The sequence below is a fragment of the Miniopterus schreibersii genome (genome assembly GCF_964146895.1).
Source record: "Miniopterus schreibersii genome assembly, chromosome: 7".
NCBI classification, from domain to species: Eukaryota; Metazoa; Chordata; class Mammalia; order Chiroptera; family Miniopteridae; genus Miniopterus; species Miniopterus schreibersii.
The window spans coordinates 66693377-66710436 of record NC_138108.1 but is presented as its reverse complement, the minus strand read 5'-3'; the positions used below and the strand labels follow the sequence as shown (position 1 = coordinate 66710436).

The following is a 17060-nucleotide window of genomic DNA, read 5'->3' as shown; positions in this document are numbered from 1 at the left end:
TCAGCCTTTTCCATTGAGGAATCTGGTTTCCTATTGGAAATTGACAAATGAGCAGCAAAATGAGTGTCAGTTTCTTGATATCTAAGGAGTTAGTTGGGTGATCCTAATGGCTAATGCCTTAAGCAATGTAAGCCTCATACAGGACCACATAGTGTAAGTGCACTATGCTGTACACCAGTGATAATGCTCTTATTTTTATAGCGGCAATAAACTAAGGCCTATTATAATAGTCTAGTTTATTGAACCACTCCCTGACTAGAACCCAGTCAAGAGTCAAGGGTCATCAGTACCACTCATTATTTAACTCCCAACTGGAAACGTACTTGAAGGATTTATTAGTTTGATTCCTTGAGCATTATACATTTATAAGTGCCTAATGGTTGACCAGTGGAAGAGAGGGCAGGATATACTATTAAGGGACTGAAATAGCTAAAAGGCCTGGGCAAAAATTTTATGTAATTTTCACAGTTTCTGTCACGTATCAAGTTAACACAGGTCCGCAATGAGTATAGCAAATAGTTTTAACTGTTCTTCCTCTATATTTGAAGAACATGACTGGTTTTTTTTTCTTCATTTTGTTTTTTAATCCATTCCAGAGGATATTTTTTCCATTGCTTTTCAGAGTGGAAGAGAAAGAGAGAACATGGATGTTGGTTGCCTCTCACACCTGCCCTGACTGGGGCTCGGGATCCAGCCTGCCACCAAGGTGCATGCCCTTGGCTGGAATAGAACCCAGGACCCTTCAGGCCACTCTAACCGCTGAACCAAACCTGCAAGGGCGAGAACGTGAAATTTTACACTATTATTTCCTCTCCCCACCGGTAGCCAAGCACACACTTCCACTTGTTTTTAAACTCTTGGCCTAAGGCAACTTTGAACTCAGTGGCTAGGCTGATTTTATCTTTTTTTCCGCTATTTTTAACATCCGTCTTGTGTGTTAAATACAGGAATAAGACGACCCATGTAGCATTAACTTGAAGTGATAGGGATTTTCAAATTTCCCAGATTTCAAACCCCAGTGATGCTGGGATGAGTTATTCCTTCTGCTCCTCAGCTGCTTTACTTGTAAGCTGAGAATGGTTTCTACCATGAAGTTGTGGAGGGGTTGAGACGATCACACAAGTCGGCTGACACTGCTCAATGCACAGGAAGATGATAAACGCGTCGCTCCACTTTCCCCCACTCTTCTTGGAGAACCAGGGAAGCAAGCCGAGGTAGTGCCGCGCTGGGCCTTACCGCAGTCGCGCCTGCCCTGGAAACGCCTGAATTAAGTCCTCCAGCCCCTCTAGTGAGAATGTGCTAAGCAAGTAGATCATTCGTCGTTGGCCCACTGTTCGCTGAAAAAAGTTCTGTTCTTTATCACCTGTTTCTCTAAACTTCACGAGGGGGTCCTCTCTTAAGACATATGCTTAAAATTTTATTTACCGACGCCCAGCCTCGGGAGGCGCCCTGCTCCTCGGCGGACTCCCCCTTCCTACGCCCGGGACTCCCAGGTGGAGCCCCTCTCCTCCTAACGAAAACCACCCCGCCGAGACACTGCATTGGCTTTCTCGCTGAGACCGCATCCTGCCGTTTTCGTTTCCGCCGTTCATTCGGTCCTGGGCTCGCGGCTGCGGCTGTCCAGCCCGGGCGGTCCGAGGAAACCGTGCGCAGAAACGGCGCTGCCTTCCGCGGCCCACCCGGGTCAGCCAGGCCAGTGAGGAGGCGTCACCAGCGCGCTTTTTAGGGTAGGGAAGGGCAGGTGTGGGCTGGGCCGGAGCGGGTCCCCGCAGGCCAAGGCCCGCGGCCGCCGCCTCCAGGCAGCGGGGCCGGGAGCCGAGCCCCGGCGGGCGGCCGCGGCTGCCTCCAGACCCCGGCGGTAGATCCGGGCTGGCCCGGAAGTGCCCGGCGCCGGGGGAGGGCGGGCGAGCCCCGAGAGCCGGCGCCGGCGCCGACGCCGCGCGCACGCGCCCTGGCGGGCTGGGGCTGGGACTGGCACCGCGACTCGGAAGCCGGAGCCCGGACGGGCCCGGGGCGGGGGGTGGGGGGGCTGCGCGGGGGCGGGAGCGGCGGAGGCGGCCGCCCCTGGCGGCGGGTTTGTTTATCCCGGGGAAGAAGTTTAGGACCGGGAGATAGGGAAGGAGGGCGGGCTGGGGAGGAGGGATGCGGCTCGGCGGAGGCGGCCGCCACAGGGACTCGCCGCCATCACCTTTGCTTCCACGGCCGCCGCCGCCTCGGGCTCTCGGGGCCGCCGCCGTCGCCGCCTCAGCCGGAGAGGAGCCGCCGCCGGGACTGCCCGGCGCGGTCCCGCACGTCCGGGTAGGTGTCCGCGCCCCCCCCACTCCGGGGTCCCCGCCGCAGCCCCCGCCGCTGGCCCGCGGACTCGCCGGCCGGCCTCCCCGTTCGCCGCGCCCCTTCCCATTGGCCTGGGACCCCGCTGCTCCGCAGCCTCCCCCTCCCTCGGGGCTCGCCTTCCTCCCCCGCCCCTCAGCCCCACCCTCCGCCCCCCGCGCCGCCCTCCCCCGCCAGTCTCTCCCTCCCCTGGGACTCCCCCTCCCCGCGCCCGCCGCGCACCCATTCACTCCCCAGCCGCGGCCCGCCAGGACCCCACACGCCTGGCCCCTGGCCCTCCCCGGTCCCCGTTCTCCTCTGTACCCCTGTAGCTCCACGCCCGCCCATTTATTCCTCCCCTCCGGGGTCCACATCCCTGCCTCACCTTAAGCGTATACACTCGGAATTGTCACCCTGGTACCCGTGTTAGGGTGAATCCTCGGCACTGGGCCACCACTCCGTGCCTCCCTCCTCCGAGCACGGATCCCCCGCTCGCGAGTCCTCCCATTCCCCCAGGTGCGGGAGGCTAACCGCGGCTCTAGTCCAGGTCTCGACTTGCCCCCTTTCTGTTCCCTTCTGCTGCCTTTCTCCTAATTCTTCCCTCCTTGAGTGTGTAAACTCGCGTAGTATGAAGAGAAGGGGATGATAGGATTTTCTCCCTCAAAGCAGAAGATCCAGTAGAAATAAGATTCCCCTTTTGTCCACCCCAACTTTTGGCTTCTTTCTCTGCGAGCAGTGTCATTCAGCCGTACTTTTGGGTCTTCTGGTGCTTTGTCTATATTTGAATAATCCTGGGCCTAGATGGTTCCATTAAAATACTCATCTTCCCAGCTTTAACTTACAGTAGCATCCACTGCTTCTTAGACTGGAAACTTACGGAGTAAAAGGTTCATCCCTTGAAAAATTACATGTCTTGTGCCATAATGGGAAAAGGGGAGTATTTCAAATGATCATCCTGTTATTCTTGAGAGAAATGGTGCCTGGTGGTTGAGAGCTCAGACTCTGTAGCTGAACGGCCAGGATCTAAACCGCTGCCTTGCCATCTACCAGCACTGGCCTTGGGCAAGATATGTAATCTCCCTGTGCCTCAGTATTCTTACAACTATAAAATGGGGATAGTGGTATATATTTCATAAGAAAGTGGTGATAATTGCATAACTTAATGCAGGTAAATTGCAACAGTGCCTGGCACTTGGTAAGCGTCCAATAATGTTCTTCATCATTATCTCTTGACTTGGTTTGACTATTGGTAGGTTAATTTTGAGAGAGGAAGATGGGAATCGAAAGCTGCCTTTTTGCTCTTTTTCCTTTAACACCCTTTTTGATATAGATATGATTCATATTTTGTTACTGTATAAAGTAATTTCTTCTGGTATGAGAAGTACAGAGTTTTAGCTTCCTATTTTCAGGTAAGTTACTGGGCTACAAGCAGGTCAGCCCCAATTTCAGATACCTGCTTGGAAATTTAAAAATTTTACCTTTGTTTTGAGAATAATTGAAGTCGGAACTATTTAGCAGAAATATCATAGTGGAAAATGAGGATTTTATAGATACAAATCTTAGTACTACAAGTTAAATACTCAAAACTGGAAGGCCTCTTCACATCCATTTGTCCTTTATGTTGAATTGCTACTCAAGATAGAGCTTTGATTTTATTCAGAAGACTGGTGGCTTTTCTCTCTTAACATGTTATTCACATGACGATGCCTTGATGTTTCCCCAGTTTTACTCTTTAAAACCCTGACAGTTTTTGTCCTATTTGTTTGCCTCCTGTGAATTATTATTTTCTTAATACATTTTTTTACAACTCACTTAAAAAATTCAAATAGGTACTGTTTAAGTTATAAATAGTAAAATTTTGAAATCACAAATTGCTGTCCTATTTACACATAAAGTTATGTGCATATGCAACTATAAGAATAAAGGTGTTTGCCCGCCGTTTATAGCTTAATATCACTTTTGTGTCAACAGTGGAATGTACTCCAGACTTTAGGTGACACTGCCTTTGCTTGTGCTACTTCCTGGCCTAGAATAACCTATGCCCTTTCCCCTGCATATCCGAATTCTACCCATCTTTTACCTCTTACTATTTCCAAGTGGTTCCTGCCAACATTGGTTTATTTGTTTCTTGGCTTTTCTACTTTCTGTATTTTGTGCTTTTGGCTTTGAATAATACAGGCAGCTCTGGTTCAAGAAAAATGACTCCTCTAGAATCAGACTTTTGAAGGGGTGCAGTAAAATTGGCATTCGCATCTCCTCTGTGCTAAGCACTGCTCCTTTGGTTTTGTAAATATTCATTCTTTCCAAAAATATTTAATGAGCACCTACTTCATGCCAGGCATTGGGGATACACAAGAAAGAGCCCTTCCCAACCAGGGTTCCAGTGAGTATCAAGCCCTAATGCTATAAGGCATCCAAGGTATGTAATGAATTAACTCTTCTCCTATGTACCTAAAATGGCACTAGCTGTGTGTACCATCCTTGAGAGAGAGGACTGAGGAAGTAGTCACTTAATTCAGTTTCTGTAGGGTTTAATTCTTACAGAACCTTGGTTGACAAATACTTCATTAGAGAATAATAATTCTACAATGGTAATATGGCAACAATGGTAATATTAAAGATAATGATAATCTCTAACATTGACAAAACACTGTGCCAAGCACTGTTTCAGATATTTATATAAACTTGTTTAAACTTCATGCCAATCCTTTGAAGAAGGCTTTATTATAGCTCTGTCTCACAAATGAGGAACCTGAGAAACAGATTACTTAACTTCCACAATCCACAAAGTCAAACAGCTAAGTAAATAGCAGCACCAGGAAATATGGTTGTAGAGCCTATCACCTCTCAGACTTCCCAATTCCTTGATGATTACTATAGACATGGCTCTCCATCTTTCTGAAAAATCTTTTTCTTTTTTCCTTTTTGTTGTTTGTTTGTTTGTTTATTTTTTACAGATTTCCCTGTCTTTTTAGGTTTAGGAAATTTAAAAAGATTTATCTTTTGTAAAGCACCTGTATACAGACTTATCCTAGGTCTTATATATGACTAGGTACTGAAAGCATTTGTGTTTGGTGGTCCAGCTCACTGTTTTGTTTCCTGACTTGGAGTTAATTCACTTAGCAAAAGTTTATTGAACAACTGATTTTGTGCCAGGCACTGTGCTAGGCTCTGGTGACACATGCGAATGGAGTGTACCTGTATGCATGGAGGCAAAAGTCTGTTGGGGAATAAAGTAACTAAACAAATAATTACAATTACAGTTGTGATTACTACCACAAAGGAAACTTATTGTAGACAGTGGGAGCCTGCTAATGTATCAGGGAATGCTTCTCTGAAGAAATGACTAAGAAGCAACTGGAGTTACCCAAGTATTGTTGGTGATTTCAGCTTTCTAGAACTGGAAAGTCCTGTAGTGGCTGGACCTTAGCATGTGAGGCTGGGTGATGTGAAATGAGACTGGAGCAGGTCACAATGGTCCGTCATTGCTAAGCATTTTGTACTTAATCCTAAGAGAAATAGGAAGCACTGGAGAACGTTAAACAGCTGAGTAAGTTACTTATATTTTTGTTTTAAAAACTTCAGTTGGTTGCTCTGTGGAGGACAGATTGGAGAAGCAACTAACTGTAAAAATGGAGACCAGTTAGGCCAGTGCTACTCAAAATTATCTGGTTAAGGACTGTTTGTGTTTGTTTTAGTTTCTAATACGTACTGGCACTTTAGTAACACAATAGAATGTGTCAGTGTCAAATTGCTATAAAAACTTCTAAATGATTCCTGTTAGTTTTTACCTTGTCTCAGACCATTAATAATAAATAGTTTGTGAAACTGTTGGTCCACTGACCACTTTGAGTAGAATTGAGTTCGGCCTTTATAGCAATTTAGGCAAGAGATGATGGAATCTTGGTCCAGTGTGGTGGTGATAGAGATAAAGTAGCTGGATTTGACAAATATTTGCAAAGTAAAATTGATAGGATTTGGTAGTGGATTAGATTTGGGGGTCTGGGGAGAGGAGAAGGCTGATTTCCAGGGTAAGTGGTTCTTGTACCTAATATAGGGGATACTGGGAAAGGAGTAGTTTTTTGTTTGTTAGTTTCTGGGAGGGGGGTGGATATTGATCATAATACAATTGGGAGTAGACAGTGTAGCTTATAATTGATGTCATAGTATGGGAGGTGGAGGGTAAGATTGCCTAAGGAGAAAGTTTAGAGAGAGAAGATATAGGGACATAGTCCCCTATGAATCTTCAATATTTAAACATAGGGAAAAAGAAATGGAGTAAAGGAGACTGAGAAGGTGTAGCCAGAGGTCGGAGGAAATTTTCCTTGGCATCACTGAGGCCAAGGCAATAGACTGTTAAAAAAGGAGGGGGGGACAAGGAGGGAGTGGCTAATCAACTATGTTGAATGAAGCTGAGAAATAAATTTAAGTTGGAACTAAGAAGTACACATTTTATTTAGCAACATGAAGAAAATTACGTATTTCTCAGTAGTCCGTTCATCTGTAAAGTATTTGATGATGAATTTTGTTTTAATCTGCCAAAGCAACAGTCCTAAATTTAGAATAAACTTAAATCTGTAGCCTCAGCCATGTCTGCCATCCTGAGCTCCGACTCGTGTTTCTATTTATCAACATCTAGATATTCTTATATGCATCTCAAACTCATTCAGGACATATTCAAACAATATATTTTTTTTTATTTTTTTATTTTTTTTACTTCAGAGAGAGGAAGGGGGAGAGAGAGAGAGAGACATCAGTGATGAGAGTCATTGATCGGCTGCCTCCTGCATGCCCCCCACTGGGGATGGAGCCCACAACCTGGGCATGTGCCCTTACTGGGAATCAAACCATGATCTCCTGTTTCATATGTCAGCGCTCAACTACTGAGCCACACTGGCCGGGCCAGAATATGTATTGTAAGTACTACTTATGAGGCATTGAATACTAGACTTTTAGGAATGTCATTAGACTCAGAGACTGGGGGCAATGAACAATTAAATACTGTTATTGTAGTGTGATCAGAGCTGTCATAGCACTTTACTCAGGTTGCCTTGGAAGCACAGAGAAAAGGTGCATTAGGGAAGGCTTTCTAAGGAAAATGACACTTCAGCAGAGTGTTTCCAAAAGACTAGTGGAGAGGTGGAGACAGCGAAGCAGTGGTAGAAGAGTTTAAAGAAATTATATTCTTGGTATTTTGAAAGCATGCAAATGCAAGGACTTGTGGCTCTAGCATATGGATGGTAGATTAATGAGGTTGGCCATGTCTTCAAAAGATTTTCTCTTGAACTTGTACCTCTTTTCTGTTTGCCATTTTAATTAATATTATCAGCACTCATAGTCACCAAACATGGAGATGTCTTTTGAATATCTTCAAAAATTAAAGATTATCTTTGTATTTATTGTCCAAGTGCTATTTTTTTTTTCCTGGTTAGCTTTATATTTTATATATTACACCTATACTTATAGAATCAGTAAGTAACTAATAGTATTACTTAAATAGTATTTCATTTATGTTTCAGTGATTTTTTTTTTTTTTATGGGAGAAATTTTACACATATAATTTTTTCCTCAAATTTAGAGACTTAAAAATGAAGGCCTTGATAAGGATTGCTAAGAGTTTACTGCTAAACCTCAGGTATATGGTCAGTGATGGTACGTTGGTGTTCAGTAGAATAACAACAGTTCCTTGATACCTTAAATACTATTTCAGTTGTCACAACATCTCAGCATCCTTAGACTTTACTTTTGCACCATTGTAGAAAACAGTTCATCTGTAAGGATTACTTTCTAAAGAAAACTGTAGTTGGCAAAACCTTAATTGGCAAGATCAAAGTCTCATAAAAATAGTCTGTTAGAAGGGAAAATGAAGTTAAAATGGATTGTAAAAACAGTAAATAAAGGCTCTAGGAGACATCTGCTTTAAAATAAAAGGAGGTGGGCTATATCAAAACTTGCTTCTGAAATACCTTCTTTGTGTTATTGTAGAAGCATCTGCTAAGGCAGTCTTCCTTAAATTTTATATTAAGAAAATTCTAACTTTTAAAATTTATTTTTATTAGTTCTCACTGGCTCTAATATTTTTTTGCTATTACCGTCTCCCTGATTTTTAGTTTTTAAAATCTTACTAAATTCTTGTGTAAGAACTAAGTTTTTTTGTATATTATTATGGTTTTTAAAGACAGGCACCCTTTTCCAGAACAATTATTACCATTGTATTCTGAATTATGTTGTGAAACAGATTACGTAGGTAGAAGGTAGATGTAAAAAATTTATCTACAAATGTAAAATTGCATTACCTTCAAACTATGGTTGGGATAGGTTGTTTGTATACCTGAAGAAAAGTATGGTAGAAATACTGTAATTCACATGTGCAGTACGAATGTGCTTAGAAGATCCCCCCTCCCTGACCCCCTCTCTCCTGTGCATAAACTCCTTTGTGGTTTTCATATTTGCTTTCATCCTTTATTAGATACAGGAATAAAAATAATTGGGAATAACGGTTCAAGACCAAAAAGAAGGGTTCACATATTAGTAATGCAAGATCTAAAGGTTGTAATGAAACTGAGAATTAGTATGATGCTTTTTAAATATTATTTGAGATTTGTTAACTAAAAAAAATTGTTTTCTGTTTGGGTATGGTTTCTGAAACAAGTTTAAGTTTTTTTCTTGTGTAAAATACACTCGTACTCCTCCTTTCATGTATCCTCTCTGCCCCCCAAATAATTGATTTTTAAGGTAAAGAGTGCAATTGCTAAGGCATTTTTCCCCCCCAATGTAATTTGGATATAATTTCTGGTGTTTTGGAGTGGGAAATTCCTTTGAAAGGTAAATAGTTTTCATAACACCGAAACAAAACAAAACACAAAATTTAATATAAATTCATCCTGAAATTGTCCAGGCAAGTATCAACACAGGAAGCTATCAAATAGTTAAATAAATTGAATTTTATTTAGTTAAATTTTTTTGTTGGTAACTCTTAGGATTGGTTTGAACCTTTGTTAACCAGTTATTCAACATGGCAGTTCAGTCATGTCTAATTTTGTTAGAGAAGCTCAAGTGGGGTATAGGCACACACTAAACAGATTTGGTCATTTCTGATTGCATTCAAAGTGTATTTTTGAAGACACAAAACTACTTTTTCGTGTGAATATTTTATCAATGATATTTGAGAACTGACTTGAATCAACTGGTGTTTGGGAGTGCCTTGATTTATGCTTCACTGTTGATTATTTTTTTCTCAGGTTTCTTACTTCCACTGTTGTTTTGTCTGTCTGCCTTGCTCCACCCCAAGTCCTTTATAAAAATTATTCATCAAATTGTGTAATGAAACCAATTTTTTTTTCCTATCGGAGTATAACCAGGGTTTTTTGAACATGGGCCTCAGAAACTGACAACTTACTCTAGTGTAAAGATACCTTTACATGGAATTTCCTCAGGTCATTTTGGTTGAAAGGATAGAACTACCCTTTTTACTGCGCTTGTACCATACAGTATTAAGTACCTTAGTTATTTTATTTCATTTACTACTTAATACTAACCCACGAGGTGTAGATAATCAGTTTTGAATGGTACTTGGCATCAGTTACCATATGCTCCATTATTTTTTGTACCCCAAAGAGGGAGGGCACTGTCAGTTGGGATTGTAAAATGCCATCAATTTCAGAAATGCTAGAATATGAAAAAAAAATGGGTTTCTTAGAATTAATGAAATGTGGCATTAGTATTATGTCATTTTATGGTTAACACCCAAGGTCTTCAAAATAACTAACCTCCCAATATCAGGTGAAGTAAGAATAAGTTTCGTTCTGCTTTACTTCAGAGCTCTCCAGGTAGCATAGCATAGAGGTTAAGACTGCATCAGTCTGCTATTTAAAGCTTTTGCTTTGTGACTTAAGGCAAGTTACTTAGTTAGCATTTCTACTTCAATGTTCTCATCTGTAAAATGGAAATGATAATAGTACCTATCTCAAGAGCTGTTCTAAGAACTTAATGAGTTATATTTACATTTAGAATAGTGCTTTCCACATAGTTTAGTGCTTTGTCTAAATGTTGGTTAATGAAAAGCAGTAGTACTATTTCTGTTCTGAGATATATCAGATGCTATGCTTAAAATGGAGGAGAAAGGGGCCTTATCAAATGATTCATTGACATTTTGTGCACAAAATGAAGATTAAAATATTTTATTGATTTGTCTTTGAAAATAAAGTAAGATTGCAGTCTTGACAATTTTGATATCTAAATTGCATTTTTATTTTCATAAAAATAATACTTATAGGTTCAGCTGAAATCTGTTCTTTCATCTGTTATGACATATTTAGTCAGAATATTGATGTGCTGTGATGATGTCTTAAAAGTAACCTGTAATATACTTATGATTCCTGTCAACTTCATAAGGAATTTATTCAGAAATATTTTTAAAGGGTTCCAATATTAAAGAAACATGTTTTAAAACATCCCACTTCTGCATTATGAAGTATACGGAAGAAAAGTAATATTGAAGCAGTTTTTGTTTATTTTTAATGGTTTTATATGTATATGATTTTGTTGCTTCATCTTGAGATTTAAAAATCTTGCTATATACCCAGATAACAAAAATAGGTTCTGACCTTTCTTTGAACTTCTTGATTTTTCCCCACATTCCCACTTTTGCCTTGTTTTCATTTTGTTCTTTTTCCGTTTTGAGCTCATATTCATCTACTCCACAAATAGTTATTAACCAACCATTAAATGCCAGGTTTTGTGTTTACAGTTGATGAACTGGGAGTAGCCCTTGACTTACAGACTTACTATTGAGGTGTTATTAATCCTGTCTAGTCATTGAGTGCTTAGGCATAGTGCTGATATCGTTATATACACACACTTTAAAAAATAAAATTAAAAATTAATTGATTTATTTTAGAGAAAGGAAGGAAGAGTCAGAGACATTGATTTGTTCCACTTACTTATGCATTCACTGGTTGATTCCTGTATGTGCCCTGACCGGCTATTGAAACTGCAACCTTGACATATCAGGATGATGTTCTAACCAACTGAGCTACTTGGCTATACTCTTTTTATTATTATTTATTTTAATCCTCACAACTACCCTGCAAGGGAAGGTGATTAATTTTCAAATGTTTCTACTAAATAAGTGGCAGAAAAGAGTGACCACTTCACAGATAGAAGAGAGATGAAGATCAAGTGTGATGAAGGTAGTGCAGTGGTGGAGGGAGAGAACTTAGGTGTTAAAAGTTTTTTCAAATTAGTGTTTTCTCCTAAAAAGGATTTGACTATTACATTCTATTACCTTAATATAGCACTCTTTGTTTTAATATAAAAATGTCTTAAATTAGCATGAGGGAAGGTTCAAAAAAGTGTTCCGTCCCAAATTGAGGATGATGGCAACATGACACTTAGGAACAGGATTATTATTGTGAATATCTAGGCATCAAAGTTGCTTATTTATTAAATATTTTTTGCTTTTTAATTTTAAGTAACCTTTTATTGAAATATACATTCAAAGACATGCATATAGCACCACACACCATGAACACCCAAGTAGCTGGCTTCTTACCTTAAACATTTATTTTGATGTGATCCATCTATGTGGTGTGTAACAGTAGCTTATTCATTCTTGTTGCTCTGTAGTGTTCTCTTCTATGACTGTATATACCATAATTTATTCGTTCTACTGTTGATGAACATCTAGGTGGTTTCCAGTTTTGAGCCACAATGAGTAGTGCCCCTATCGAATATTCTTGTACATATCTTTTGGTACATATGTAAGCATTTCTTTAGGATATGTACCTTGTAGTGAAATTGTTGGGCCATAGTGTGTGTTTATGTTTAGTTTTAGTATATAACATATTACCCAAAGTGGTTGTACCAATTTTTATAGTCTCATCAGTAGTGAGAGTTCCATTTGTTCAAACTACTTTGCAGTATTTGCTTGATATTTTCACTTTTATTTAGCCACCCTGGTGAGTGTAAAGGGGTATTGCATTGTGGATAGGCTAGTTTTAAAAAAAAATCTAATTCCTCTTCCCACTCATACCCTCATACTCCTCCCATGTGCACACCAAGGGAAAGTAATAGAGACATGTTTATTTTCACCAAACCCATCGGATAATTCTGGTTGCCTTGTCACTGTATAGTTTACTGGCTTTCTGACAAATGGTGCATTTCTGCCTAACTATTGCTAAACATGGGAAAGGGTTGAAGGTTTTGCAAGCTGGGGAAAAGTTTTATAGGCTCTTTTATTGAGTGAGTTTGCAACACTGGCCCAAAGCTTTAATTACACAATGCTGAAATGTACTTGCTTTTACTTGACTTGGCATACTTCATTCATTCATTATTTTGTGAGGTTTTGCTACTCATTAAATAAGGGAAACACTATACACAGTAGAGCTTTCTCAGTTTTCAGAACTTTGAAAGTAAAATGAGAAAGTTTTATCTCATGCGCACAGCATAGTGTTTTTATATTTAATTTCTTGTTATTTATGGATTTTTTCCTTGTGTCCCAGAGGCAGTGTTGCTAATATGTATTTTTCATATCAAATTGTATACTGAAAACCAAGGATGCAAAAAATTTTGATTTCTGCCTGTGTAGTCTTTTCAGTGTTAGGATTGTGGTTAGTCTCTTCACATCCCTCAATGAATGCAGATTGTTAGAATCACATGTAGTGAATCACCATTCTTGTACCTTTTGGGCATCATAATTAGTTGTTGATTTCTTCTATTAAAACACGTCTAGATTCATAACTACAGATAAGCCCATAGTTTTCCCTTTTCAACATTTTTATGTGCCTTTTTATAGCTAATATTTTTATATCTGACTTAATTTCTTACTGCTGCAAAGCACTATTCCAAGGTTGATAAATACCTGTACATATTCATGTTCATCTACTGCAGGGATGGGGAACCTTTTTTCTGCCAAGGACCATTTGGGTATTTATAATATCATTCGTGGCCTATACAAAATTATCAACTTAAAAATTAGCCTGCTATATTTGGTCAAACATTTAATTAACCCACCCCTAATGTGATGGCTGGAATTGCTCCTCTGTGGTGAGGCCTTGGCAGGGCCAGACCAAATGATTGTTCTGGCTGTGTACAGCCCATGGGCCGGATGTTCCCCACCCCTGATTTACTGATTATTGCTAGTTGTAAGAATCTTGGAATTATTAACTCATCAGCAGAGGACCTGAGATGGCATTCATGTCCTTAAAGAGTTCCTGTGAGGTACAAGAACAACTCAGTTGGTTTTGCAAAGCATTTCCTTGTAAGAGAGGTAGGGCTGGCAATTAGATGGCAATAGCTTCCTTTTAGTAAGTCTAGTTTGATTACATATTACTTCATTTCAGAAAAGGCTAGATTAAAATCCAGGGTCTCCTTACACATTGCTCTTCCTGGGTCATTTTGCTTCATTTCTTTTCTCTCTCTTTTTTTTAATCTTCAATTGATTTCTCTCGTGTTTTTTTTAATCCTCAACTGATTGGTTGCCTCTGGCATGGGCCCAGAGCGGGGCGAGCCTGCAACTGAGCTATGTGCCCTTGGCCAGAATTGAACCTGGGACCCTTCAGTCCTCAGGCAGACGCTCTAACCACTGGGTCAAACCGGCTAGGGTTGAAATCATTCTTAGTTGTCAGGAACCATATAAATGATTCTCATTGACATCAAATAACTCTATCTGCTTTTTTACATAAAATGATCAGCTACTTATTATCATTTGCTTCCTCTTTTGTCAGAAATTTCACCATAAAAAATGAACAGGGAAATTATTAAATCAACTTTACAATTTATGTACCCACTAGAAATATATGAGAGTGCCTGTGCTTATATTCAGCAATCTTTTGGATTGTTGCCAGTCTGATAGGTTAAAAAATAACTTCTTAATTTAGTTTTAATTAGTAGTTGTCTAATTATGAGTCAAGTTCTTTTTCTGTGTATTGTTTATATTCTTTACATTTTCTTTATAGTTTTTAGGACTTCTTTATACATTAGGGAAATGAACCCTTTATGTGTTATATGCATTGCAAATACTTCTCTTGGTTTATTGTTTCTGAAATTGGTTCATGATGTCAGAGCCACCGGCAGAAGTATTGACTAGGACAGGGCCCTTTCATATATGTCTAACTGGTAAGCCTGAGAATCATTACTCTTTCAGTATATTTATTAACTATGAATTTGCGTAAAAGAAATATCCAACTCACATTTTTACACCCCCAGCATAGTTTTACCAGCCTGGGGCTAGCCAGGAAAACCAAGTATCTTTTCTGCCAGATAGGTAAATTGGATTTGGGGCTGGGGGTGGGGAACCTGTGGTTTTGTCAGCTAAAAGTAGCAAACCCAGTTTGAAGGAAAGGGGCCAGCCAGCCAGTAGCTTTGCTAACCAGGCCAAAAAATAAAAAGCCAAACATAGACATCAGCAGCCACACAGTATGGTGAAGACAAATAATGCAGTTAACCCCCGGCAAATTACTGAAAAGAATACAATTCAAAGAAATATCAGAATCCAAAGTTACTATAGGATATTAACTAAAATGTCCAGCTTTTAATCAAAATGTATGAGACATGCAAAGTAACAGGAAACTTTAACACATATTCAGGAAAAAAAGCAGAAAACAGGCATAAAACTATGTGTTGTATACTTTTATTTACAGGACATTCTCTGAAAATATCAATTAAATCCATCTGGTCTAGTGGTTCTTTTAAGGCCGTTGTTTTCTGTTGATTTTTTGGTCTGGAAGATCTATCCATTAGTGCCAATGGGGTGTTTTAATCCCCTACTATGACTATATCACTGTTGACGTCTTTCTTTATGTCCATCAAGATTTGCCTTATATTGGCAATTGTCATCAGTTTGGCTCAAATAAACTCATAAAAATTCTCAAAAAAAAAAAAAAAGATTTGCTTTATATATTTAGGTGCTCCTATGTTGGGTGCATAAATGTTTACAAGGGTTATATCTACTTTTTGTATTGATCCCTTTATCATTATGTAATAGTCTTTGTCTCTTATTGTAGCTTTTGTTTTAAAGTCTTTTTTATCTGATATAAGTATTGCTACCCCAGCCTTTTTGTTTGTTTCCATTTGCACGAAATATCTTTTTCTATCTCTCTACTTTTAGTCTGTGTGTATCTTTTGTTCTGAGTAAGTCTCTTATATACAGCATGTATATGGGTCTTGTTTTCTTCTTCTTAAGTAAGTTCCTTTAACATTTCTTGTAATACTGGTTTGGTGGTCATGAACTCCTTTAGTTTTTTTGGACTGGGAAGCTCTTTATTTCAATATCCTTCAATTTTAAATGATAGCCTTGCTGTGTATGATAGTCTTGGTTATAGGTTTTTGCTTTTCATCACTTTGAATATTTTGTGCCAGTCCCTTCTGGCCTGAAATGTTCTTTTGAGAAATCATCTAATGAGAGTGCCCTTTTAAGTAGTTGTCTTCCTCTTCCTGCTTTTAAGATTTTCTTTCTGTCTTTAACCTTTACCATTTTAATTATGATGTGTCTTGGGTATGGGCTCTTTGGATTCATCTTGTTTGGGACTCCGTGCTTCCTGGACTTGTGTGTCTTTTACCTTCACCAGGTTAGGGAAGTTTTTAGTCATTATTTCTTAAAATATGTTCTCAATTTCTTGCTTTTCTCTCTTCTCTTTCTGGTACCCCTCTAATGCAGAGGATGTTATGCTTTATGTTGCCCCTGAAGTCCACTTAACTGTTCTTATTTATTTATTTATTTTGCTGCTCTAATTGGGTGTTTTCTGCTATTTATCTTCCAAATCCCTGGATCCTGTTCTTTATTTAGCCTGCTACCAGCCCCAGCACACTGCACAGATAACAAACTGAAGCACACCTCTCAGTCTTTGTGAAAGAGACCTCTTTGCTTGTCCTGGAGCTTTCGCCTGAGGGGCAGCCTTCAGGTTTGACACATGTCTAGTGTCCTTTATAGCTGCTCTCAAGGATTGTAGGCTCTGGGCACCCTCTTGGTGCTCTCCCTCTGCTTTGCTCCTCTTTCTGGTATCTCCCAGAAAAGAGTTTTATACACATCTTGAGCCCCTATTTTTGAAGTTGCTACCCAGGGACACCTCCAGATCACCTGGCTCTGGTAGGTAGCAGGGCTTACTCTTGTGGTCGCACAGGACTATATATATTTGCATACTATTAAAAGCTGCTTCCTGAGAGCATGGTTGCCAATCATCCTGTATCTAGGTGTTGACATCCTCCCATTTGGGGCACTGACAAGTCCTGGCATATGTTTAATTCTTGAGATCTATTAAAAAATAATAGCCTCCTTGGACAAGAACAAAGGTTTGAGAGACAACCAAGAGATAGGATAGGGCAGGGCTGAACAAGGTTCATCTGCAACACGAGGCCACTACTTCAAGTCTACTGCAGATATTTAATGTGCTTCATTTGTAGTTTAAAATTATTTCATATCTTTTATAGGTCTTTTTGATTCTATGTATCTTTCAGGTGCCTGTCTTTGGTCTTTGTTTTCTCATTTCACACTGTTTCATTGGGTATAGGCATAGAGCAAATATTTTCTTCTCCATTTTGAATGAAATCCTTCCCCTTTTTCCCTCTCATAGTTTATTTTTATAGGAGTCATGTGGTTTTCTTTCCTCATTAATTATTATTAAATGAAAAGAGGGTTCTCCAGACTTGATTTCCTATGTTGGAATGTAATCATGAAACACCCCCCACCTTTACCACTGCAAAGTACTCATATAGCTCTTGTATTTTGCCTCCTTTATTGACTTTCCAAGTTA

General features: G+C 39.7%; 1 protein-coding gene across 1 annotated transcript in view; it reads left to right on the top strand.

Moving 5' to 3' along the window:
• The first annotated feature begins 2207 nt into the window (after nucleotides 1–2207).
• The window catches only part of SPOPL (speckle type BTB/POZ protein like), a 38208-nt gene continuing 23355 nt past the window's right edge, over nucleotides 2208–17060 (top strand). Inside the window, exon 1 of the mRNA XM_081141879.1 lies at nucleotides 2208–2298. The gene's annotated coding sequence lies outside the window, so the exon portion shown is untranslated. The remainder of the gene's footprint in view (nucleotides 2299–17060) is intronic.